This window comes from Pongo abelii, chromosome 12 (assembly GCF_028885655.2).
Source record: "Pongo abelii isolate AG06213 chromosome 12, NHGRI_mPonAbe1-v2.0_pri, whole genome shotgun sequence".
In the NCBI taxonomy this organism is placed as follows: Eukaryota; Metazoa; Chordata; class Mammalia; order Primates; family Hominidae; genus Pongo; species Pongo abelii.
The window spans coordinates 45,450,140-45,477,930 of NC_071997.2; the positions used below are offsets into that span (position 1 = coordinate 45,450,140).

Consider the following 27,791-nt stretch of genomic DNA (forward strand, 5'->3'; position numbering starts at 1 on the left):
TCATCTAAATAAAATCAACTATAGCATATTAGCCACACATAAATTATGTTTTTTCTGACTTGAAATTTTTTAAAGCTACAGAAAGCTATAAACATAGTACAGTGAACAGCCATTTCTTTTTATCTAATTCACCAAGTGTTCACATTTTGTTATATTTGTTTTATCTCCTATCTCTTATGTGTATGTTTCTATTTTTTTTTTTTTTTGAGATGGAGTCTCACTCGATCGCCCAGGCTAGAGTGCAGTGGTGCGATCTCAGCTCACTGCAAGCTCCGCCTCCTGGGTTCACAGGAGTAGCTGGGACTACAGGTGCCCACCACCACGCCCGGCTAATTTTTTGTATTTTCAGTAGAGACAGGGTTTCACCGTGTTAGCCAGGACGGTCCTGATCTCCCGACCTCGTGATCCGCCCGCCTCGGCCTCCTGAAGTGCTGGGATTACAAGCATGAGCCACCACGCCCGGCCGCTGATCCTTGTGAAAATAAATTTCAGTCATCATGATGACTACTAAATATATCACCACATATCTAAGAACAAGGACATTCTTTTGTGTAACCACTATACCATTATGACACCCAAGAAATTAAACATTGACTCAATAATAGCTAGTGTATATAAAATCGATACTCCCCAATTGCTCCTGAAATATCCTTTATATCTAAATGTTTTTGTTTTATTTTTATTGTGAACTCAGACATAGTCGATACATTGTTTAGTCTCCTCCTTTTCATCCTTTCCTCTAGTGTAATGCCCCCTGCTGCCCCACCTTTTCTTTCTTCTTTTCTTTTTTTTTTTTTTAAGACAGTTTCCGTCTTGTTGCCCAGGCTGGAGTGCAATGGTGCGATCTCGGCTCACCGCAGCCTCCACCTCCCGGGTTCAAGCGATTCTCCTGCCTCAGCTTCCTGAGTAGCTGAGATAACAGGCACCCGCCACCACGCTCAGCTAATGTTTGTACTTTTAGTAGAGACGGGGTTTCTCCATGTTGGCCAGGCTGGTCTCAAACTCCCAACCTCAGGTAATCTGCCCGCCTCGGCTCCCAAAGTGCTGGGATTACAGGCATGAGCTGCGGCGCTAGACCCCTGCCCCCTTTTTAAAAAAGTAGACTCTTTGATTTATCTCTGGTGTTCTGTTTTACTTTTATTTTATCATTTTTTTCTTTTTTTGAGATGGAGCCTCTCTCTGTCGCCCAGGCTGGAGTGCAGTGGCATGATCTCAGCTAACTGCAACCTCCACCTCCCTGGTTCAGGCGATTCCCCTGCCTCAGCCTCCCGAGTAGCTGGGATTACAGACATGCACCACCATGCCTGGCTAATTTTTGTATTTTTAGTAGAGATGGGGTTTCACCATGTAGGCCAGGCTTGTCTGGAACTCCCAGCCTCAGGTGATCTGCCCACCTCGGCCTCCCAAAGTGATGGGATTACAGGCATGTGCCACCACGCCTGGCCAATGTGTTTTATTTATTTTTATTTTATTTAGTTTATTTTATTTTATATTTTATTTTATTTTATTTATTTTATTTTTTAGAGACAAGGTCTTGCTCTGTTGCCCATGCTAGAGTGCAGTGGCATCATCATAGCTCACTGCAGCCTCAAACTCCTTGGCTCAAGTGATCCTCCTGCCCTCAAGCGATCCTCCTGCCTCAGCCTCCCAAGTAGCTGGAACTACAGGCTCGAGCCACAATGCTAAGTTTTGTTTTGTTTTTTGTTTGTTTTGTTGTTGTTTTTAAGAGTTGGAGTCTTGCTTTGTTGCCTAGGCTGGTCTTGAACTCCTAGGCTCAAGCAATCCTCCTGAGTAGCTGGGGTTACAGGCACAAGCCATAATGCCTTGCTAGTTGCCTTTTTCTGGTACTAACATTTTTGGAGACTACAGGATGGTTGACTTATAGAATGCTCCACATTCTAGATTTGTCTGTTTCTTTCATGATTAGATTTAAAGGATATTGTCTGGAAGGTATGTACTTTACATTTGCATGGCATCAGAAGGCACATGTCAGTGTGTCCTATTGTTGGTGACATTTGGTTAAAGTGATATTTGCCTTTTCTTTCCATTCTAAGATACTTTTTCACTTTAAGAAGGAACCTGTTGAGACTATGCAAATATCCTATTCCTCAACAATCTAACCCAATGGCTTTAACATCTGTTGATTCTTTGCATCAATCAGTTATTAAATAGGAGTTGCAACATGGGAATTTCGTTTATTTATTTCAAGACAGGGTCTTGCTCGGTCACACAGGCTGCAGTTGCAGTGGCATGATCACAGCTCACTGCAGCCTCAACTTCCTGGGTAGCTGGGACCACAGGTGTGTGGCACCACATCCAGCTAATTTTTGTATTTTTTTGTTAGAGACAGGGTTTCGCCATGTTGCCAGGCTGGTCTCAAATTCCTGGGCTCAAGTGATCCACCCGCCTTAGCTTCTTAAATTGCTGGGATTACAGGCGTGAGCCACCGTGCCTGGCTAAGATGGGGGTTTTCTAATACCATCATTCATTCTACATTTATTGACTGACTTTTTTGTGAACAAGAACTTTCCATTTTTCTGTCATACTTTTGATTCACAGATTTTTTTAAATACCCTATGTGTTAGAATTTATTATTCTTCTTGATTTTCAAATTTCAGATTTGGCTAGAGGGAGCCTCTCTAAGCTGGCTCTTATGTCCTATTGACAGTCCCTTTAATCTGAAGCACTTCCTTGCTTTTTGACACAAGGTATCCTAAGTTCACTTTGTATTTTCCCTGAGCCAGCCCTGTAATCAGCCATTTCTTCAAAGTGCCCGTTTCATGGTAGACTTTTAAAATCCTTAATTGGATGCCCCCCAAAATGGCAAGAAATTATTTTCATTCTGACTTGCTGCTGACATTTTTTCCCCTTCATGATGCATTGTGTCTCACTTTCATATGCTAAGGAATAATAAGGCCTAGCAGTTACTTTGTATTAATATTTGGGAGTTTTTAAATAAAAGTGCAAGCACTGCTTCTTGTGCTCTAATTTTACTTTTGAAAAAAGTAATCATTCACAGTTCTCAAATATGAGCATAAAAACAAATTTTAAAAAAAGTTTAAGTGCCCATATTATTGTAAATGTTAGTGTTTCCCAAGATTCTGCCATTGGTTCATTGATTTTTTTTCTCTCTTCATTGGATGTCTCCTAAATCTACATATCTAAGCAAAGGCCCCTCCTAGATCTTCACTTTCATTTATAGCTATCTGCTGGACAGCTCCTCCTCATGTTTTTAAGTACTTAATAACCCTAAAAGAGCTTTTTTATTCATTTATCCCACCCCCAGTCATCCTCTTAATTAAGGTCCTGATTTCAATGAATGAAAAATTATATATATACACGTGTGTATATATATGTATGTGTGTATATTTATATACATATATACACACGTGCATGCATATGAAATATACACAAAAGCATAGAAATTTTTTAAGAGAATTAAAATTTCCCCGGTATTCCAAGGCACACCATACGTTGGAGACTACTAACTTGGAAGATAAACCAATCTCTAACACTGGCTTTCAAGGTTCGTAATCTGCTCCTGGCCTACGTCTTACACTCATCGTGACACTCTATGCTGCTTGTGGCCCAGGCTCATGCTCTGATTTTTCCCAGCTTGGTGCTTTGCTATTCCCTCTACCTGATATTCTCACCCCTTCCTCTCTGCTTTGCCTGGCAAAATCCCACGTTCTCCAGAAATTCTGTCCCTTCCTACCCATCTTCTCCTTCCTCACCAGGCTTATAAAGAGACAAAAATATACAACGGACACTCAGGTGAATGTCACCCAAGTGATCAAATTTACCATCATCCTACGTGTGCCTTTCCTCCATATCCCAGTGATACCATGTACATGCCTGTCACACTTCGCTGCATTGAATTAAAACTGTGTCTTTGGTGAGCTCCTTTATGGTAGGAACTGTTTTATTCGTCCAAGTATCCACAGTGATGGCACAAAATAGACATAATACATTTTCGACGTTATATACGCAATAAAAATACTACAATGAGATCAGAGGGAAAATAATTGCCAAAGTTACATGTCTCCAGGCGAGCTTGACTCATCACTTAATTGTCAAGCACAACAAGTAATAATGCTTTTGTCAGATTTTCCTGGAGGTGGAGCATTGAAGGAAATATTTAAGGTTGACAGACTGTAAACTTTAGCTGTGTTTAAAATAAAAGTTTGAATTCTTAGAACAACCTATCTCATGTAATGAGCTACGGATTTCAAGTATGTGGGCTATGTAGTTACTAAACTCTATGGTTAACTGTAATAGTAGGTAGGACAGATAATTTCTTCTGATCAAGAGTTTTTCTACTGTCTTCTCTAATAATTCCTTGTGTAGTCTTTTCTTTCTTTAAGGATGATAAGCTGAGGGCAGGAGTAACACTATAATCTACTCTTATATCCTTAACATATTAGACCCAGAGTAGATATTCAGTCAATAATTGTTGGCTTGAGCTTTAAGAATCTATTTTATTTTTTCCCTTTACCAAACTTTTATTTATTTATTTATTTATTTATTTATTTTTGAGATGGAGTCTCACTCTGTTGCCCAGGCTGGATTGCAGTGGCACGATCTTGGCTCACTGCAACCTCCTCCTCCTGGTTTCAAGTGATTCTCCTGCCTCAGCCTCCTGAGTAGCTGGGATTACAGGCGCACACCACTGCACCTGGCTAATTTTTGTATTTTTAGTAGAGTCGGGGTTTCACCATGTTGGCCAAGCTGGTCTTGAACTCCTGACCTCAAGTAATCAACCCACTTCAGCCTCCCAAAGTGCTGGGATTACAGGCATGAGCCACCATGCCAGCTTTTGCCAAACTTTTTACTATCCATTTAGAATAGGTGGAAAAGATTGAAGAAAACAGATTATATTTTTAGTGCCCATTAGAAGTGACAAAAATATTAATATTTATGGCCTGTTCCAAGACAAAAATCTTAATTTTTCCCCATAGTTACGTACTTCTTTTCGTCTATTCCTTACATTGTTTGAGAGCCTGGCAGATTATTTATGTGATCTTTCTCCTTACTCTCCCACGTTTTTCTCCTTGGCCATTTTATTATTCCTTAAAATTCTACCAAAGGGACGTGAGGTAGAGAAAGATGAGATGTTAGGTCCTTTTTGCTATTGGATCTGATTAAAAATTCAAAGAAGAATAAATTGAAATGTAATTGTTAAAATATTTTTTAATCATCTATGTTTTAGTTATTCTTGTTCTTTGTTGTCAAATTTATTGACATGATCAATTTAGGCAATCTTTTCATTTAATTTTTTAATAAATGTAATGATGTAAAATCATTACATTTTTTGTAATGATGTAAAATCTCATCAAAATATTTTATTGTTTTATATATACTAGATTATTTCACTTCATAAAATCCCTGTGCAACAGGTCGAGTAGAAGAATTCCCACTTACTAGATGATCAAGAACTCAGGACAATGCAGATAGTTACAGATGTGACTAGGATGCAGCTTTCAAATTTGCATATCTTCAGGGTCCCAGGAAAGTTTAAGTCAGGAGTGATGAGAGCAGAAGTGTGTATGCTCTGCCTTTAATTTTTTTTTTTTTTAGATGGAGTCTCGCTCTGTTGCCAAGACTGGAGTGCAGTGGCACGATCTCGGCTCACTGCAACCTCTGCCTCCCGGGTTAAAGTGAGTCTCCTGCCTCAGCCTCCCGAGTAGCTGGAATCACAGGTGCCCACCACTGTGCCCGACTAATTTTTGTACTTTTGGTAGAGACAGGGTTTCTCCAGGTTGGCCAGGCTGTTCTCGAACTCCTGACCTCAGGCAATCCACCCGCCTCAGCCTCCCAAAGTGCTGGAATTACAGGCATGAGCCACCACTCCCGACCAGCATTATGTCTTTTAAAATGTACATACCTTAATTTAAAAATATTTTATTGCTAAAAAATGTTAATGATCACCTGAGCCTTCAGCAAGTCATAATCATGTGCTGGTGGAGGGTCTTGTCTCAATGTTGATGGCTGATGACTGAGCAGGGTGGTCGTTGCTGAAAGTTGGGGTGGCTGTGACAATGAAGTTGACCGTATCAATTGACTCTTTCTTTCACAAAAGATTTCTCTCTAACATGCGATGCTGTCTGACAGCATTTTACCCAAAGACCTTTTTCAAAATCGAAGTCAGTCCTCTCAAATCCTGCTGCTGCTTCATCAACTAAGTTTATGTACTATTCTAAGTCCTTTCTTGTAATTTTAACAATGTGCACAGCATTTTCACCAGGACTACATTTTATCTAAAAAAAAAAAGGTCACTTTGCTCATCCATAAGAAGTGACTCCTCATCCACTCAAGTTTTAACATGAGATTGCAGCAATTCAGTCACATCTTTAGGCTCCACTTCGTGTTCTTTTGGCATTTCCAGCACATCTGCAGTTACTTTCCCAAAGTTATCCATGGGATTGGAATCAACTTCTTTCAAACTCCTGTTAATGTTGATATTTTGACCTCATCCCATGAATCATGAATGTTCTTAATGACATCTATAACAGTGAATCCTTTCCAGAAGGTTTTCAGTTTACTCTGCCCAGATCCATCACAGAAACCACTATCTATGGCAGCTATAGCCTTAAGAACTATATTTCTTAAATAATAAGACTAAAAATAAAAATTACTCCTTGGCCCATGGGCTGAAGAATGGATGTTGTCACACATTAGCAGGCATGAAAACATTCTCCTTGTAGAGTTCCATCAGAGCTCTTGGGAGACCAGGCACATTGTCAAAGAGAAGTAATATTTAGAACTGAATCTTTTTTTCTGAGCAGTAAGTCTTATCAGTGAGCTTAAAATATTCAGTGAACCATGCTGTAAACAGATGTGCTGTTGTCCAGGTTCTGTTGTTCCATTTATAGCGCACAGGCAGAGTGGATTTAGCATAAATTTTAAGGGTCCTAGAACTTGGGGGATGGTTAATGGCTTCAACTTAAAGTCACCAGCTATATTAACCCCTAACAAGAGAGTCAACCTGCTCTGTGAAGCTTTGAAACCAGGTGTTGACTTCTCTCTAGCTGTGAAAGTCCTAGATAGCATCTTCTTCCAATAGAAGGCTGTTTTGCCTACACTGAAAATCTATTGTTTAGTGTACTCACCTTCCTCAGTGATCTTAGCTAGATCTTCAGGATAATTTGCTGCAGCTTCTACATCAGCACTTACAGCTTCACCTTACACTTTTACGTTACGGAGACGGTCTCTTTCCTTAAACCTCATGAATCAACCAACCTCTGCTAGCTTCCAACTTTCCCTCTGCGGCTTCCTCACTTCTCTCAGCCTTCAGAATTGAAGAGAGTTGGGGCCTTGCTCTCGATTAGGCTTTGGCTTAAGGGAATTTTGTAGCTAGTTTGATCTTCTATCCAGACCACTACAACTTTCTTCATGTCAGCAATAAGGCTGTTTCATTTTCTTATCATTCATATATTCACTGGAGTAGCACTTTAAATTTCCTTCAAGAACCTTTCCTTTGCATTCACGAGTTGGCTGTTTGGCACAAGAGACCTAGCATTCAGCCTATCTCAGTTTTCAACATGCCTTCCTCACTAAGCTTAATCATTTCTAGCTTTTGATTTAATGTGAGACTTGCAACTCTTTCACTTGAACACTTAGAGGCCATTGTAGGGTTATTAATTGGCCTAATTGGAGATGTCTGGCCAGTGGAGCAGTCAGAATACATACAGCATTTATCAATTAAGTTCCCTGTATTATATGGGTTCAGTTCATGATGCCCCAAAACAGTTACGATAGTAACATCAACGATCACGGATTACAGATCACTGTAACAGATATAATCATAGTGAAATAGTTTGATATATTGCTAGAATTACCAAAATGTGACACGGAGACACAAAGTGAGCACATGCTGTTGGAAAAATAACACTGATAGAATTGCTTGACACAGGATTACAACAAACCTTCCGTTTGTAAAAAACACAGTATCTAGCCGGGCGCAGTGGCTCACGCCTGTAATCCCAGCACTTCGGGAGGCCGAGGTGGGTGGATCACCTGAGGTCAGGAGTTCGAAACCAGTCTGGCCAACATGGTGAATCCCTGTCTCTACTAAAAATAAAAATAAAAATAAATTGCTGGGCATGGTGGCACCCACCTGTAATCCCAGCTACTCGGGAGGCTGAGGCAGGAGAATTGCTTGAACCCAGTAGGTGGAGGTTACAGTGAGCAGAAATCATGCCATTGCACTCCAGCCTGGGTGACAACAGCAAAACTCCACCTAAAAAAAAAGAAAAAGCCCACAGTATCTGTGGTGCACAGTAAGGTGAAGTGCAGTAAAACAAGGTATCCCTGACACTTATTACTGTCAAATTCCCTTCGTTTATGTGCATAATGGGATAGTAGACTCCTTACATTAGATGTTAAATGCTTTTTGAATACTCTTATTTACTGTCTCTTTTAAAATACATTCTTTGTGTTGACATAGAGGATACTTAACTAAATTTATAGCCTATTTATCTAATAATGAAGAACAAAAGTAAGCTTGAAAATAGAGAAGCACCTAAAGAGATGTCAAAGGCATGCAGACGTTGTCTTATTCATAAGCATCTACTGAATGAATGAGGAGCCAGAGAGAATTTATTTTTACTTTGCATAGATTTCAATGAGCTTGTTGATCTGGCTTCCCAGTCTTCAGGAGTCACACCTATAGAAGCTGTGGAGTATGGGAGGGGCGTGCCAGACGCAGGCCAAAGAGGTCATAGTTACAACCTTTGATGTAAAGGATGGAAGTTATGAAGAAACAAAACAAAAGACAGTAGTTTGTGACCAGGTAGTGCAGTAACAAATAATGTCTTGAAAGAATGTCACTATCTTGCCGACAATGATTCTGTGTCACCAAGAAAAATATTTTACCAGTATCATCTGCACAAGAAGTCAGGAAGATTCATTTTATAAAATTCAAAACAATTAGCTTGGAAATGTTTTGGCAAAGTGAAAAGTTTCTGTTTCTAGGAAAACTCATTTTGGGGGGTGGAGGGAGAAGGACAGAAATCTTGTTCCTAGATTCCCTTATAAAAGGTTAATGGAGGCTGGGGTGGGCAGATCGCTTGCGCTCAGGAGTTCAATTCCAGCCTGGGCAACATGGTGAAACTCAATCTCTATAAAAATTAGCCAGGCATGGTGGCACGCATGCCTGTAGTCCCAGATACTTGTGGGGCTAAGGCAGGAGAATTGCTTGAACATGGGAGGAAAAAAAAAAAAAAAGGTTAATGGCCTAACAGTCTCACCAATTTTGCTTTAAACCATGCCATCAGTTGTATAATATAAAAATGATGTTCACGTACAGTGTGTATTTAGTGTCACTACTGTTCTAAAATTATGCGAGCTCTTTTCATTGGGGAAGTTGCTTTGAGAATGCTATTCATTGACAAAACAGAGTCTCGGGCCATGTTTTCAGATGTGTAACTTGGTTTTGTGAGATCCTTTCACAAAGATGAAGTAGTAGGGTTTCAGGCACAGCAAAAGGAAAATTAGAACTTCTTGATATTTTCAGGGTAGCTTTTGTTTTTATGGTTTAAGTGCTCTTCATTTATTTTTACTTAATTTCTGAGCCCAGTGGCTAAAACAGTAGGTTTCTGGAACAGAATTCCTCAAGCTGACTCCTAGCTTTGTTGCCAGAGGCTTAGGTAAGAGATACCTCTCAAAATGTCAAACATGGCAATATCTTGGAATTTTAAAACCATCTTGTTAAAATTATTTATTAGTTTTGAATGTGGTGGACTTGGTGACCAATCTTGACATATATTGCTTTGCTTTAAAAGCACCTAGATTTGTTTAGTGAGGAAAAAAAGAATGTGATTCTTACAGTTTTTCTGTTTAAAATAATAGAATCTGAGTGTCAGAAGCAAATGTGAAGGTCATTTAGTACAATTTTCTCTATGAATTTAGATTCTTTTATGTCCCAGTTACAAACTGGCACACTTACCATCTGACAAAAGGCATGCTACATTTGCAAAAATCTATAAACATTCCACCTGCCAGGATCCACAGAAAAGCGAGCAGTGAGCTGGCAACGCAGCAAGAGCAAGTGCTGAAAGCCCGGATCTGGACACTTTGTTGGACACCTCCCAGTCATCATTTTTGGGAGGCAGGATGAGTCAGGAGTTTATCTTTTTTAAAAAGCTAGTTCTAATAGAACCTACTTGCTCTGAAATATATTTCCATTATTCATCAAAATGGCTCATAGTTAACCAGGATTTTTATTTAGAGAGAAACCTGTGAATGTAAGATATTAAAGATCATCCTCATGAGTTCAGCGCTAAACTCATTTTACTACCCTGAACATCTCCAAAAAAGGGAACAGGAGAAAAGAGAGCAGCTTTCTTCTGCTTCAGCCAAGCATACTCTCTGCTGTTACTGAACAAGGGCAGATTTACACAGACTTTGCTGTATTTCTGTGGCTATGGGAAGGATGAGAAGTAATACTACCAAAGCATGAAAAGGATGAGAGGTAACACTACCAAAGCAAAAGAGAGTTTGTTGCATACTATGCACTAGATTGGGCTATGCAGAAATTAAAGACCCTTTACAATTTCAAAGATTTCTAAGGATGAGAAAAGCCTGCAGTAACTCATTCAGTTGTATTCCTTTAACCTAAGCAGGAATGTATCTGATTAACCTATTCTGGAAAAACATGTCTTCAGAATCCTAGATTTTGTTCAAGCAGCTTGGATTTTTTAGTCAAGGAACATGTGGTGTTAACTATAAGCTACATGTTATCTGAAAGTTATTCCACAGTCTGAATGGAGTAGTAGTGTTTTCTGAAATAATATTCCTATAGGGCAAACCACATGTAGGAAGTGGAAAGAGCTTTTGATGCCTCGTAGCATGTATTCATTAGCTAAAAAGGAGAGGGCTGGGACAGGAAAGGGATGGAACAAATGTGCAGCATCCTCACCAACTCCTGTTTGATCATTTCCAGATATCTAGGGAAAATACATTATTTTATTCCTTTAGTTAAAGCTGTCGTTGAAGGGAAATATGTCTTCTTAAAAGTATACAAGTTTCAAATATGAAGAATATTAATTTGTCACAAAGTCAACACCCTCATGTAACCCATCACCCAGATAAAGAAACAGAACAATTGTCACATTCAGAAGGAACCAGAGGGAGGTTCTACCTTCACATTTCTCCCCAAATGTAATCTCTATGATAACTTCTACATTCATAGATTCGTTTTGCCTCTTTTTAAATGTTATACAATTTAAATCATGTAGGATATAGTCATTTGCCTATAGTTTCTTTTATTTACAATTGTGAGGTTCATCTCTGTCATATGTAGTAGTAGCTTGTTCATCTTCAGTACTGTGTAGAATTGTATGAACACACCACAATTTATAGTTAGTCATTATATTGTGGTGAGCAATCTAGCTTATTTTCAGTTTTTGTCAATTACAAATAGTACTACTATAAATAAATATAAAAAAATAAAAACAACAATAAAACAAAAAAGACTACTACTATGAATATTCTTGTATATAATTTTGGTTCATATATATTCACATTTCTCTTGAGGGTGTTGCATTATTGAGTGTGTTATGTTCATTTCTGGTAAACACGAGTAGTGTTCTAAAGTGGTTGTACCAATTTACATTTTCTTCAGTGGTATAAGAGAGTTCCAGTGTTTCATATTCTTACTAACATTTGACGTTACATATATTTTTTCATATTAGCATTTCTGGTGACTGTATAGAGGTATATCTCTTTGTGGTTTTAATTTGCATTTCTCATTCCTATACACCAACAAGAGCCAAGCCATGAGCCAAATCAGGAATGCAATCCCATTCACAACTGCCACAAAAAGAACAAAGTAGTTAGGAATACAGCTAACCAGGAAGGTGAAAAATCTCTACAATAAGAATAACAAGACACTGCTCAAAGAAATCAGAGCTGACACAAACAAATGGAAAAACAGTCTATGCTCATGGATAGGAAGAAAAATATCATTAAAATGGCCATACTGCCCAAAGCAATATACAGATTCAATGCTATTCCTATCAAACTACCAATGACATTCTTCACAGAACTAGAAAAAAACTATTTTAAAATTCATATGGAACCAAAAAAGAGCTCGAATAGCCAAGGCAATCTGAAGCAAAAATAACAAAGCTGGAGGCATCACATTACCTGACTTCAAACTATACTACAGGGCTACAGGAACCAAAACAGCATGGTACTGTTACAAAAATAGACACATAGACCAATGGAACAGAATAGAGAGCCCAGAAATAAGACCACACACCTACAACCATCTAATCTTTGACAAAGCTGACAAAAACAAGCAATGAGGAAAAGACTCCCTATTCAATAAACGGTGCTGGGATAACTGACTAGCCATATGCAAAATATTGAAATTGGACCCTTTCCTTACACCATATACCAAAATCAACTCAAGATGGATTAAAGACTTAAAAGTAAAACCCAAAACTATAAAAACCCTGAAAGACAGCCTAGGCAATACCATTCTGGACACAGGAACAGGCAAAGATTTCAAGACAAAGATGCCAAAAGCAATTGCAACAAAAGCAAAAATTGACAAATGGGATCTAATTAAACTTAAGAGCTTTCGCATAGCAAAAGAAACTATCAACAGAGTAAACAAACAACCTACAGAATAGGAGAAACCATTTCCAAACTATGCATCTGACAAAGGTCTAATATTCAGCATCTATAAAAAACTTAAACAAATTTACAAGAAAAAAACCCCATTAAAAAGTGGGCAAAGGACATGAATAGACAATTTTCAATAGAAGACATATGTATGTCCAACAAGCATACGAATAAAAGCTTAATATCACAGATCATTAGAGAAATGTGAATCAAAACCACCAAACCATCTCACACCAGTTAGAATGGTTATTATTAAAAAGTCAAAAAATAACAGATGCTGGCAAGGTTGCAGAGAAAAGGGAACATTTATACATTGTTGGTGGGAGTATAAATTATTTCAGTCATTGTGGAAAGCAGTATGGTGATTTCTCAAAGAGTTAAAAACAGGACTGCCATTCAACCCAGCAATCCCATTACTGGTTATATATCCAGAAGAATATAAATCATTCTGCCATAAAGACACATGTTCATTGAAGCACTATTCACAATATCAAAGACATGGAATCAACATAAATGACCATCAGTGACAGATTGGATAAAAAAAAATGTGGTACATGTACACCATGGAATACTATGCAGCCATAAAAAAGAACAAGATCGGCCGGCACAGTGGCTCACGTCTGTAATTCCAGCACTTTGGGAGGCCGAGGCAAGAGGATCATCTGAGGTCAGAAGTTTGAGACCAGCCTGGCAAACATAGCGAAACCCTGTCTCTACTAAAAAATACAAAAATTAGCCAGGCATGGTGGCATGTGCTTTTAGTCCCAGCTACTTGGGAGGCTGAGGCAGGAGAATCGCTTGAACCCGGGAGGCAGATGTTGCAGTGAGCCGAGATTGCGTCATTGCACTCCAGCCTGGGTGACAGAGCCAAGACTCTGTCTCAAAAAAACCAAACCAAAACAAAACAAAAAACAAAAGAAGATGAGATCATGTCATCTGCAGAAACATGGATGGAGCTGGAGGCCATTATCCTTAGCAAACTAATGCAGGAACAAGAAAACAAATCCTACATGTTCTTTCTTACAAGTGGGAGCTAAATGATGAGAACTCATGGACACAAAAAGGGGAACAGCAGACACTAGGGACCAATTGAAGGTGGAGGCTGAGAGGAGGGAGAGAAGCAGAACAAATAGCTATTGTGTCCTTGTTAGTACCTAAGTGATGAAGTAATCTGTACAACAAACCCCCGCGACATGAATTTACTTATACAACAAACCTGCACATGTATTCCCGAACCTAAAATAAAAGTTAAAACAAATGGAAAAATTTGCATTTCTCCAATGGCTAATGAGGCTAAAACCATTGTCATGTTTATTAGTAATTTGTAAAACCTTTTGGGAAGTGCTTGTTAAAATCTTTTGCCCATTTTTCTATTGGGTTGCTGTCTATCTTTTTCTTATTGAATTATAGGAGTTATTTATATATTTTAGATATGAGTCCTTTGTCAAATATATGTATTGCAAATGTTTTCTCCCAATCTGTGGCTTTCCTTTTTTAGGAGGAAGAGGGTTTTTTAAATCTTTTTTTTTCTTGGGAAATTTCAATTATATACAAAACTAGAGAGATTAATATGATTAATTCCCATCTACTCAACTTCAACAGTTATCAACTCATGCCAACCTTGTTTCAGCTATATCCTCACTAAAAATCACCCTCTTCCATTGCCCTAATCTGCCCTTTTGTTTCCATTATTTAACTGTTAGGACTTTAATACTTAATTTAACAGTCATTTATTTATTCTTCCTATATTAACTGGATTATATCTAATTGAATTAATAGTTAAATCCAGTGAATGCATTTTCTTACTTATATTACCTTAGCTCTCTGCCTATGGTGACTCTATTGAGCACTTTCTCCTTGCAGTTCCTTTCCCTTGAACTTCTGCGGTACTACTCTACCTGATTTTCACCTACTTCTCTGATCTTTCCTTCATAATTTCCTTCCTGAAATTTTCTTCCTCCCTTGCTTCTTCAGAATTACTGTTTTCCTAGAGTTCTGTTCCAGTTTTTAATCAATTTGGGTGATTTCATCAATACTCATGTCTTTGACTCCCACGTACTGAATCTACATCTCTAGTCCAAAACACTCTATTCAATACCAGATCTGCAAATAGACTATCTGCTGGACATCTCACTTGGATGACCCACAGGCATCCAAGGCAGACTGCTGATTGCCTCCCCCAGCTCTAATCCATTCTTCCATTATACTAGATTTCAAAGTTTTTTTAAATTAGAACTTTTTTTAGAGCTCTTAGGTTCACAGCAAAAGAGAGAAGGTACAGAGGTTTCCCTTATACGCCATGCCACCACACATGTGTAGCCTCCCCGGTATCAACATCCCCCACAGAGTGGTACGTTTGTTACAATTGATGAACCTATATTGACATGTTATACTCACCCAAAGTCCAGAGTTTACGTTAGGGTTCACTCTTGGTGTTATACATTCTGTGAATTTGGACAAATATATAATGGCATGTATTCATCATTGTAGTATCATACAGAGTCGTTTTACTACCCTAAAAATCCTCTGTGCTCCACCTATTCAACCCTCCCTCCATCCAACCCCTGGCAACCACTGGTCTTTTTACCGTCTCCATAGTTTTGCCTTTCCCAGAATGTCCTGTGGTTAGAATCATACAGTATGTAGCCTTTTCAGACTGGCTTCTTTAACTTGCTAATATGCATTTAAATTTCTTCTTTTTTTTTTTTTTTTTTTTTTTAAGACAGAGACTCGCTCTGTCACCCAGTCTGGAGTGCAGTGGTGTGATCTCGGTTTACTGCAACCTCTGTCTTCCGGATTCAAATGATTCTCCTGCCTCAGCCTCCTTAATAGCTGGGATTACAGGTGCATGCCACTACGCTTAGCTATTTTTTTTGTATTTTTAGTAGAGGTGGGGTTTCACCATCTTGGCCAGGCTGGTCTCAAATGCCTGACCTCAAGTGATCTGCCTGCCTTGGCCTCCCAATGTGCTGGAATTACAGGCGTGAGTCACCAGGCCCAGCCATCTTCCATGTCTTTTCATGGCTTCATAGATCATTTCTTTTTAGCACTGAATAAATAGTTCATTGTCTGGATGTACCAGTTTATCCATTCACCTACTGAAAGACATCTTGGTTGCTTCCAAGTTTTGGCAATTATGAATAAAACAGCTATAAACATACATGTGTACATTTTTGTTTTCACCTCCTTTAAATAAATACTAATGATGGATCTTATGAGTGTTTAGTTTTGTAAGAAACCGACAAACTGTCTTCCAAAGTGGCTTCCATCTTGGCTTCCCATGAGAGTTCTTGTTGGTCCACATTCTCACCAGTGTTTCCTGTTATCAGTGTTCCAGATTTTGGTCATTCTAGTAGGTGTGCCGTGGTATCTCATTATTGTTTTAACTTGCATTTCCCTGATGACTTATAATGTGGAGCATATTTTCACATGCTCATTTGCCATCTGTATATCTTCTTTAATGAGGTATCAAAGTCTTTGAACTATTTCTTAATTGAGTTGTTTGTTTCCCTATTGTTGAGCTTAAAAAGCTCTATTTTTTTTTTTTTTTTTTTTTTGAGATAGTATCTCTCCATGTTGCCCAAGCTAGTCTCAAACTCCTGGGCTTAACAGATTTTCCTGCCTCAGCCTCCCAAATACCTGGAATTATAGCCTCATGCTACCATCCCCAACTGAGTTGAAAGAGCTCTTTGTGTATTTTGGATAATAGTCCTTTATCAAATGAGTTTATTGCAAATATTTTCTCCCATTTTCTATGGCTTGTCTTTTTACTCTGTTGATATTGTCTTTTACAAAGCAGAAGTTTTTTCTTTTAATGAAATTCAGCTTATCAATTTTTTTCCATGCATTGTGGCTTTGGTGTTATATCATCACCAAGTTATATCATCACCAAACCCAAGGTCATCTAGATTTTCTCCTATGTTATCTTCCAGTAGTTTTATAGTTTTGCATTTTACATTTAGGTCAACGATCCGGTTTGAGTTAATTTTTGTGTAGGGTGTAGTCTGTGTCCAGATTCCTTTTTTTTTTTTTTTCAATGTGGATGTCCAGTTGTCCCAGCACCATTTGTTGAAAAGACTATCTTTTCTCCATTGTGTTGCCTTTGCTCCTTTGTCAAAGATCAGTTGACTGTGCATTCAGCCCTACATATTCGTGGGTTCCACATCCATGGATTCAACTAAACATCGATCAAAAATATTAGAAATATACTGAACATGTTCCCTAAACAATGCAGTGTAACAACTTCTTTATTAGGTTGGTGCAAAAGTAATTGTGGTTTTTACCTTTGAAAGTAATGGCAAAAACCGCAATTACTTTTGCACCAACCTAATACATAGCATTTGTGTTGTATTGAGTATTATAAGTAATCTAGAGATGATTTAAAGTACCCAGGAGGATGTGCATAAGTAATACGCAAATACTATGTCATTTTAAATCAGACACTTGAGCATCCATGGGTTTTGATATCTCCAGGAGGTCCAGGAACCAATCCCCTGTGGATACCAATAGACTACTTTATTTATGTGGGATTATTTCTGGGCTGTCTATTCTGTTCCATTGGTCTATTTGTTTATTCTTTTGACATTATCACACTGTTTTAATCATGGTATTATTATTGTAGCTTAAAAATAAGTCTTGAAGTTGTGTAATCTTAGTCCTCCAACTTTGTTCTCTTTCAATATTGTGTTGACTATTCTGTCTATTGTCTCCCGCATAAATTTTAGAATTTGTTTGTTGATATTCACAAAATAACTTGCTGGGATTTTGATTGAAATTTCATTGACTATTGATCAAGTTGGGAAGAACTGACATCTTGACAATATTGAGTCTTCCTATCCTATAGAATATCTCTCAATTTATTTAGTTCTTCTTTGATTTTTTCCATCAGAGTTTTGTAATTTTCTTCATATAGATCTTGTACTTACTTTGTTAGATTTACATCTAAGTATTTCCTGGGGAGGGGTTGCTGATGTCAATGTTATTGTGTTTTAAATTTCAAATTCCACTTGTTCATTGCTGTATGTAGATGCTCCTTGACTTACGGTGGAGTTATGTACCAATAGACCCATGTTGAAAATCTTGTAAGCCTGAAATGCAGCCCAGAGAGTCTCTGGACAAAGAATCACCAGTGGTTAAAATCTGAAACTTCATGGTTGCCAATCACTGTTGCACCATTGTAAGTTGAACCATTGTAAGTTGGGGACCATTTGTATAGTAATGCAATTGATTTTCATATATAAACCTTGTATCCTGCAACCTTGCTATAATTGCTTATTAGCTCCAGAAGGTTTTTTATTTTCTTTTTTTTTTTTGTCAGTTCTTTTGGATTTTCTACATAGATGATCATGTCATGTTTGAACAAAGATTTATTTCTTCCTTCCCAATCAGTATACCTCTTATTTTCTTTTCTTGTCTTATTGCATTCACTGGGACTTTCAGTATAACGTTGAAAGGAAGGATAAGAAGGGTCATCCTTGCCTTGATTTTGATTGGTATACTAGAAATTTAGCTGAACAAATACCCAGTTGTTAACTATATTTCTCAACCCACATTGTAGCTAGGTATGGGCAATGTGACTAATTCTTGCCAATAGAATGTAAGCAAAAATAATGCATGCTGGTTTTGGGTTTTGACTTAAAACATTGGGTATGTGTGTTATTACTTTCTCTTCCTACTTCTAACCTGCTAGATATGTTAATAATGGATGCAACCTTGAAAGTTAGGTATGACTGGTGGACAGAGTTGCTTAGCCAGCCAATGTTTCTGCATGACTTCACAGAGCAGAGCTGCCCTACTATGGAAATTACTGGATTATTCCACAAAACAGAAATAAACTTCTATTTTATTTAAGTCATTGCATTTTGAGGTATCTGTTATAGCAGCTTAGCCTTTAACTATGACAGCATCTTAATCACACCATATCCAAAATTTGCTAGTCATCTTTCCACCTATATATTGTATGCTATAATGCCAGTCTGAGCAAAGGCTCCTGTAGTCATCTAATCTTCATTCTGCTCTCAACCCCAACATTCAGTTTTCCTAAGTGCAGTGCTACCTCTTAAAAATGACTCAGGATTTCTACTCGCTGTGATGGAGTAATTGGCACTGGACTAGTCCTCTTGCTACAAATAACTGTAAAACCAGACAAAAATACATGAGGTAGTTGTTTTCAGGCAATGAATAACAGGAAGTACAAGATTGAGATCTTTGAGAGAAAGGAAACTAACAGGGTAAGCTCCATAATTACCCAGCTGTCTGCATAGGACAGTTTCCTGACTGCAGTGCAAAAAGCTTGAGTCCAAGCAAAGCGTGGTGGTTCCTATGAGATTCAGCCATAATGCTGTATGTATCCCTAGTTCTTTCTTTAATAACTAATATTGTTGTATATTATATTGTATAAATATCCCACAATTTATGCATTCATTTTGTGGCTGATGAACATTTGTTTCCAGTTTTTGCTATTATGAATAAAGCTGCCTTGAATATTATTGTAGATGACTTTCAGTGGACATAACCACTTATTTATGTTGAATATATGTAAGGAATAGAATTGTTCTATCACAAGGTTTAATATGTTTAGCTCTAGTAGATTCTGCTAAAGAATTTTCCAATCTGATTGTACCAATGTACACTCTAGCTAGCAGTGTATGAGTCCCTGTTGCTCCATATCATTTTCCAACATTTGATATTGTGAGTGCTTTCCATGGTATTTCAGTATGGTTTTTATTTTTATTTCTCTGATGAATATGATGTTAATCATCCTTTCATACTGTTATTGGCACTTTTAATATCTTATTTTGTGAAGTGCCTATTTAAGTATTTTGCTCATTTAAAAATTATGATGAGTTATTAATTTGCAAGAGTTCTGTATTCTTGATATGAGTATTCTGTTGGAAATATGTTAACAGTCTCTGGCTTCTTGTTTTACTCTCTCTGTCTTTTTTTTTTTTTTTTTTTTTTGATATGGAGTCTCACTCTGTTGCCCGGGCTGGAGTGCGGTAGTGCGATCTCGGCTCACTGCAACCTCCGCCTCCTGGGTTCAAGCAATTCTCCTGCCTCAGCCTCCCAAATAGCTGGAACTATAGGTGTGCACCACCACACAGCTAATTTTTGTATTTTCAACAGAGATGGGGTTTCACCATGTTGGCCAGGCTGGTCCCAAATTCCTGACCTCAAGTGATCCACCTGCCTTGGCCTCCCAATGTGCTGGGATTACAGGCATGAACCACCACATCCAGACTTTTTTTACTCTCTTAATGGCATCTTTTAATGAATAGAAGTTCTTAATGTTTAAGAAATCCAATTTAGCAATTTTTTTATAGCTAATTAAAATTTGTGTTCTGTTTAAGTCACCTTTGCCTACCTCAAAGTCATGAAAATATTTTCCTGTTTTTGACGCTTTTTCTGTTTACCTGTCTTATTTCAGTTTCAATCCATCTCAGATTAATTTTTTTTTTTTTGAGATGGAGTCTTCCTCTGTCCCAGGGTAGAGTGCAGTGGTGTGATCTCAGTTCATTGCAACCTCCGCCTCCTGGGTTCAAGCAATTCTCCTGCCTCAGCCTCCTGAGTAGCTGGGACTACAGGTGCATGCCACACGCCCAGCTAATTTTTTATATTTCAGTAGAGACGGGGTTTCACCATGTTGCCCAGGCTGGTCTCGAACTCCTGAACTCAGGCAATCCGCCCGCCTCAGCCTCCCAAAGTGCTAGGATTACAGGCATGAGCCACCGCGCCTGGCCCATCTCAGATTAATTTTGTGTGTGGTGTGAGGTAGAGATTAATGTTCACTTTTTTCTTGCGGATATCTTTTTTTTTTTTTTTTTTTTTTGAGATGGAGTCTAGCTCTGTCATCCAGGCTGGAGTACAATGGCGCGATCTTGGCTCACTGCAAGCTCTGCCTCCCAGGTTCAAGCGATTCTCCTGCCTCAGGCTCCTGAGTAGCTGGGACTACAGGCACGTGCCACCACACCAAGCTAATTTTTGTATTTTTGGTAGAGACAGGGTTTCACCGTGTTGGCCAGGCTGGTCTCGAACTCCTGACCTTGTGATCCACCTGTCTCGGCCTCCCAAAGTACTGGAATTACAAGCATGAGCCACCGTGCCTGGCCTTCTTGTGGGTATCTAAATAGACCTAACAAAACTTAATGGAAAGAATGTCACGTCTTCCACTAAATTGTGGTAGCATTTGTTGTAAATCAATTGACGGTGTTTATGTATCTTTCTGCTACTCGATTCTCTATTCTGTTCCATTGTTCTCTATAATAATTTCACAACACTATTGAATTTTAGTTTTCAGAATTTAAAAATACCATTCATATCAGGTAGCATGAATCTTCTGACTTTAGTATTTTACATTTCCACATAAAATTTGTGAATTAGCTTATCAAAACCCACTACCAAAAGCACTTCTGTGATTTTAACTGGATTGCATTAAATCTGTAGATCACTTCTGAGGTGAATTGTTATCTTTACAATATTGAGTCTTCCAATATGTGGTATATTTCTCCATGTTTTTAGATCTTTAATTTCTGTCATCAGTATTTTGTGGTTGCCTGTAAAGGAGTCTTGTATATCTTTCTTTGAATGTATTCTTAGGAATTTGATTTTTCTCATGCTATTGCAAATGATAATGTTTTATAAATTTCATTTTGTAACTATTGCTTGTGTATGGAAACACTATATATATATATATATTTTACTGGCTTTTATCGGTAGAAATTATGTTAAACCTATACATGCCAATGTGGGGAGAATTGACATCTTTACTATGTTGCATTTTCCAGTGTATTAACATAGTATGTGTCTCTATTTTATTTAGATCATTAATTTCTTTCATTAGTGTTGTGTGATTTTTAGCATACAAGTGCTGTACCTGTTTTGTTAGATTTAGATCTAAGTATTTCATTTTTGAGTGATTGTAAATGGTATATATTTTAAATTTTGGTGCTCATGTATTCATTGCTAGTATATAGAATGATATATAAAATTTTTTTTTGTAAATTTATCTTTATTCTGCAACCTTACAGAACTCATCTTTAGTTCTAGGAGTTTTTGGTAGATGTCTGGGGATTTCTACATAGACAATCATATTGTCTTCAAACAACAAAAGTTTAATTTCTTTCTTTCTGGTTGGTATTTTTTTATTTCCTTTTCTTACCCTATTGCAGTAGTTAGATCTTCCAGCACTATGTTGAGTGGTGGAAGTGGATATTCCAATCTTATGGGAAAACTTTCAGTCTTTCACCATTAAGTTTAACGTTAGCTGTGTTTTTTGTAGACAATCTTTATCAAGTTGAGAAAGTTCCCCTCTGTTTCTATTTTTCTGAGAGATTTTTGCTTTGTTTTAATTATGAATGGGTATTGAATTTTGTCAAATGATTTTTCAGCATCAATTGATATGGTCATGAGATGTTTCTCCTTTAGTCCATGAATAAGGTGGCTTACACTTATTTTTTAAAATAGTCTGGGTGCAGTGGCTCACACTTGTAATTCCAGCACTTTGGGAGGTCAAGGTGGGAAGATCACTTGAGGCCAGGAGTTTGGGACTATATATACATATCTATCTATCTATCTATCTATCTATCTATCTATCTATCTATCTAGATCTATCTAGTTCTATCTGTCTATCTAGAGATATTTATCTAGATATCGGTATCTATCTATCTATCTAGATATCTATCTAGATATCCATTATCTATCTATCCAGATAGATAGATAGATAGATAGATAGATAGATCTAGATCTAGATAGATATTTCTAGATAGGTAGATAGATCTAGATCTAGATAGATATCTCTAGATAGATAGATAGATCTAGATAGATAGATAGAGATAGATAGATAGATGATAGATGATAGATAGATAGATAGATAGATAGATATAGATAGATAGATATATCTTTGTATCCCTGAAATAAACTCTACTTGATCATGGTCTATAACTCTTTTTCTATATTGCTGAATTCTATTTGCTATATTTTGTTAATTTTTATGGCTATGTCACAGGGGACTTTAGTCTGTAGCTTTCTTATTTTATACTGTTTTCTGTATCTAGTTTTGATATAAGGGTAATACTAACTCATAAAATGAATTGGGAAAGGCTCAATTTTCTATTTTCTGGGAGAAATTTTGTATAACAGGTGTTAATTCTTCTTTAAACATTGGTGGAATAACTATCTTGGCCTAAAGATTTCTTTTTGGGAGTTTTAAAATTATAAATTCAATTTTCTTAATTAAATATCATCTATTGTATTATCAATATCTATTATATTACATATTTCATATTGGATAGTTGTGGTAGTTCGTGTTTGGGGAAAATTAGTCCATTTCATCCTTTAGTATTCCTTTCATGTCTGCAGGATCTGTAGGGATATTTTATTTAATTCTTGATATTGATCATTTATGTCCTCTCTTTGTCAGTCTTTCTAGAGGTTTGTGAATTTTGTTTGTCTTTTCAAAAAATCAGCTCTTTGTTTCATTAATGTTCTTTGTTGCTTTTCTGTTTTCAGTTTTATTGATTTCTGCTCTTATTTTTCTCTCCTTCCTTCTGCTTGTTTTGGGTTTATTTTGCTATTTACTTTTATGTTCTTGAGGTGTAAACTTAGATTACTGATCTGAAATTTTTCCTAATATATGAATTTAGTACTATACATTCCCCTCTCAACACAGCCTTAGCTGTACCACACAAACATTGATACGTTATATTTTTATTTTCATTCAGTTCAATATGTCTTTTAAAATTTCCCTAGGGGCTTCTCTTTGATTCATTGATTATTTAGAAGTGTATTGCTTAGTTTCCAAGTTTTAAGGGGGATTTTTCTGTTATTGATTTCTAGTTTAATTGCACTGTGGTTGAATAACATACTCAGTATGATTTAAATTCTTTTAAATTTCTGGAAGTTTGTTTCATGGTCCAGGATACAGTCTATCTTGATGTTCCGTGGGCACTTGAAAAGAATGTGTATTCTTTCGTTGTTGGGTGGAGTGTCCTATAAATTTCAATTTGATCCTGTTGGTTGATGATGTTCTTCTATATCCTTGTGTATTTTCTGACTAGTTGTTCTATCAATTGTTGAGAGAAGGGTGTTGAGGCGACCAACTATAATTATGGATCTGTATATTTCTTCATTTCAGTTCTATCAAATTTACTTCACATATTTTGCAGTTCTACTATTGGTGTATGCACATTTAGGATTGGTGTATCTTCTTGGTGCACTGACACTCTTATCATGATGTGTATGTCTCTTTGTGTCTGGTGAGTTTCTTTCTTCTGAGGTCTACTTTATCTGATATTAATATGGCCACTCACCTGTAATCCCAGCACTTTGGGAGGCTGAGGCGGGTGGATCACTTGAGGTCAGGAGTTCAAGACCAGCCTAGCCAACATAGTGAAACCCCGTCTCTACTAAAAATACAAAAATTAGCCAGGCATGGTGGCAGGCACCTGTAATCCCAGCACTTGGGAGGCTGAGGCAGGAGAATTGCTTGAACCCGGGAGGTGGAGGTTGCAGTGAGCCAAGATTGCACCACTACACTCTAGCCTGGGGGACAGAGTGAGACTCTGTCTTAAAAAATATATATATATCTATATCTATATATATAGATATATAGCCACTCATGCTTTTGATTAATGTTTACATGATAAAGTTTTTTTTTCATCCTCTTACTTTCAACCTTCTCATATTATATTCGAAGTGAGTTTATTGTAGATGGCATATAATTGGGTCATGTTTTTAAATCCACTCTGCCAATTTCTTCTACTGTTATACTTAAACCATTTACAATTAATGTAATTATCAACATGTTAGAACTAAATATGTCTTTTATATTTTTATAAAAATATTTTATATTTATGTATTTTATATTGTCCTCTTTGTTTTCTTTCCCTCTTTTCTTGTGTGTAACTTGAACATTTTTTAGAATTCCATTTTGATATATCTATAGGGTTTTATAATAGATTTATTGAGAGATAATCCACATACTGTACAATTCACCCATTTAAAGCATACAATTTAATGACTTTTAGTACATTCACAAGGTTGTGTAATCATTACCACTATTTAATTCCAGAACATTTTCACCACCCCCCAAAATAAACCCCATATCTTAGCAGTTACAACCCAGTCTGCCTTCCCCCTAGGCCCTGGAAACCATCAGTCTACTTTCTCTCTCTGTGGTATCTATTCTAGATAATTCATATAAATGCAATCATATAATATGTGTCATTTGGGTCTGGTTTCTTTCACTTAGTGTAATGTTTTCAATTTTTCATCAGTGTTGTAGCTTGAACCCGTACTTCATTTCTTTTTATGATTAATATTCCATTATATGGATATACCACATTTTATTTATCCGTTCATCAGTTGATGGACATTTGTGTTGTTTACACTTTTTGGCTACTTTGAATAATACAACTATGAATATCTGTATACAAGTTTTTGTGTGAGCATACATTTAAATTTCTTGGCAGTATATACCTAGTGTGGAATTCCTGGATCATATGGTATCTCTATATTTAACTTTTTGGGGAACTGCCAAACTGTTTTCCAATATTACTGCAACATTTTACCTTCTTGCCAGCAGTGTATGAAGGTTCCCGTTTCTCCAGGTCCTTGCAAACACTTGGTATTATCCGTCTTTTTAAAAATTATTATACAATCCTAGTGTGTGAAGTGGATCTCATTGTGGTTTTGATTGCATTTCCCTGATAGTTAATGTCTACAGCATTTTTGAGTGTATGTCTTTGTATATGCTTTTTAGTAGTTGCTGTAGGTGTTATATTATATACACAAAATTTATTACAATCTACTAGTGCCATCATTTTACCAGTTTGAATGATGTATAGAAACCTTACCTCCCTTTAAGTCCCCTTTTCTTCTCCATTTACAATATAATTATCTTAACTATCTCCTTTATGTATTTTTAGAACCACATTAGGTAGACAGCGTTAAAATTTTTGCTTCAGTTGTCAAATGCATCTTAGAAAATTTGAAAGGAGAATAAAAACCTATGGTATTAATATTTATCCGTATTTTTACCTACTGTGTTCTTTCTTCCTTTCTAGTGTTACTAGGTTCCTTCTTTTATCATTTCTTTTCTGTTTAGAGAACTTTCTGTTTAGAGACTACCCATTCTTTTAGGGTAGTCTTCTGGTGACACATTCTCTTAGTTTACTTTTATCTGAGAATGTCTTGATTTCCCATCAGTGTTCTCCATAGCAATGGAATCAATAGGAGGTAAATTGATTGATACACACACACACACACACACACACACACACACACATAAATACATACATAGATGGATGAGAAGAGATTTATAAGAAAATTGGCTCATGTGATTATGGAGTCTGAGAAGTCCCATGATAGGCCATTTGCAAACTGGAAACCCAGGAAAGCTGGTGACATGACTCAGTCCAAATCTGAAAGCCTCAGAACCAAGGAAGCTGATGGTATAACTCTCAGTTCAAGGCCAAAGGCCTGAGAACCCAGGGAGCCACTGGTGCAAGTCCTGAAGTCCAAAGGCTGGAGACCCTAGAGTTCTATGTCCAAAGACAGGAGAAAAAGGGGTCCCAGCTCCAGGAGACAAAAAGAGTGAATTCACCTTTCCTCTGCCTTTTTGTTCTATCAAGGCCCCCAGTCGACTGGATGGTGCTTGCCCACATTGAGGACAGATTTTCCCCACTGAGTGCACTGACTTATATATCAGTCTCTTCCAGAAACAGCCTCACAGACACACCCAGAAATAATGCCTTATCACCTATCTAGGTATCCCCTAACCTACTCGAGTTGCCACCTAAAATTAATCACCACATTTTTCATTCTTGAAGAATATTTTCTCTGGATACAGGATTCTAGGGTGACAGTTCTTTTCTTCTAGTACTGGAAAAATATTGCATCTCTTCCTGCTGTCCTTTATGGTTTCTGATGAGAAATCCACTGTCACTTGAACTGTTTTTTTTCTGTAGAGGCAAGGTGTTGTTTTTCTCTTGCTGCTTTCAAGTACTTTTTTAACCCTCCCTCTTTCTTTTCTTCTTCCAGTTTTCTGATTGTATAAGTGTTACATCTTTTGTTATAGTCCCACAGGTTGCTGAGGCTCTGTTCTGTTTTTTGTTTGTTTGTTTTTCCAGTCCATTTTATTTCTGTTGATCAGATTGCGTGATTTCTTTTTCTTTTTTTTTTTTTTTTTGAGATGGAGTCTCACTCTGTCACCCAGGCTAAAGTGCAGTGGTATAATCTTGGCTTACTGCAACCCCTGCCTCCCCTGCCTCTCACGTTCAAGTAATTCTCTTGACTCAGCCTCCCAAGTAGCTGAGATTACAGGCACCTGCCACCATGCCCAGGTATATATATATATTTTTTTATTTTTAGTAGAGACCAGGTTTCATCATATTGGCCAGGCTAGTCTCAAACTCCTGACCTCAAATGATCCACCCACCCTGGCCTCTCAAAGTGTTAGGATTACAGGAGGAGCCACCGTGCCTGGTCGGTAATTTCTATTGTTCTATCTTCTACTTCACTGATTTTCTCCTCTGTCTTCTCCAATATACTGTTGAGCCCATCCACTGAGCTTTTTTATTTTGGTTATTGTATTTTTCAATTATAAAATTTTCATTTGGTTCTTCTTTATATATTCCTTTTCATTGCTGAGACTTTGTATTTTTTTCATTTGTTTTAAGCATATTTTTAATCGCTTATTAAAGCATTTTTAAAAAATTGTAGCTGTTATACCTTTGTTAGAATACAGTCATACGGAAAACAACAGTATAGAGGTTACTCAACAATTAAAAATAGATCTACTATTGGCCGGGCACAGTGGCTCACACCTGTAATCCCAACACTTTGGGAAGCCAAGGCCAGCCAATTACTTGAGGTCAGGAGTTTGAGACCAGCCTGGCCAACGTGGTGAAACCCTGTCTGTGCCTAAAAAAAAAAAAAAATAGTCAAATATGGTGGTGCACGCCTGTAGTCCCAGCTACTCAGGAGGCTGAGGCAGGAGAATCGCTTGAACCTGGGAGGTGGAGGTTGCTGTGAGCCGAGATCGTGCCACTGTACTCCAGCCTGGGTGGAAAAAAAAAAAAAAGATCTACGATTGACCCAGCAAACCACTATTTGATATATATCCAAAAAAATGAAATCAGCATGTCAAAGAGATAGCTGCACTC

At 37.4% G+C, this 27,791-nt stretch overlaps 1 protein-coding gene across 1 annotated transcript in view; it reads left to right on the plus strand.

Moving 5' to 3' along the window:
- CHMP3 (charged multivesicular body protein 3) overlaps positions 1-27,791 on the plus strand; it is a 123,486-nt gene that overhangs the window by 27,428 nt on the left and 68,267 nt on the right. The window lies entirely within an intron of this gene.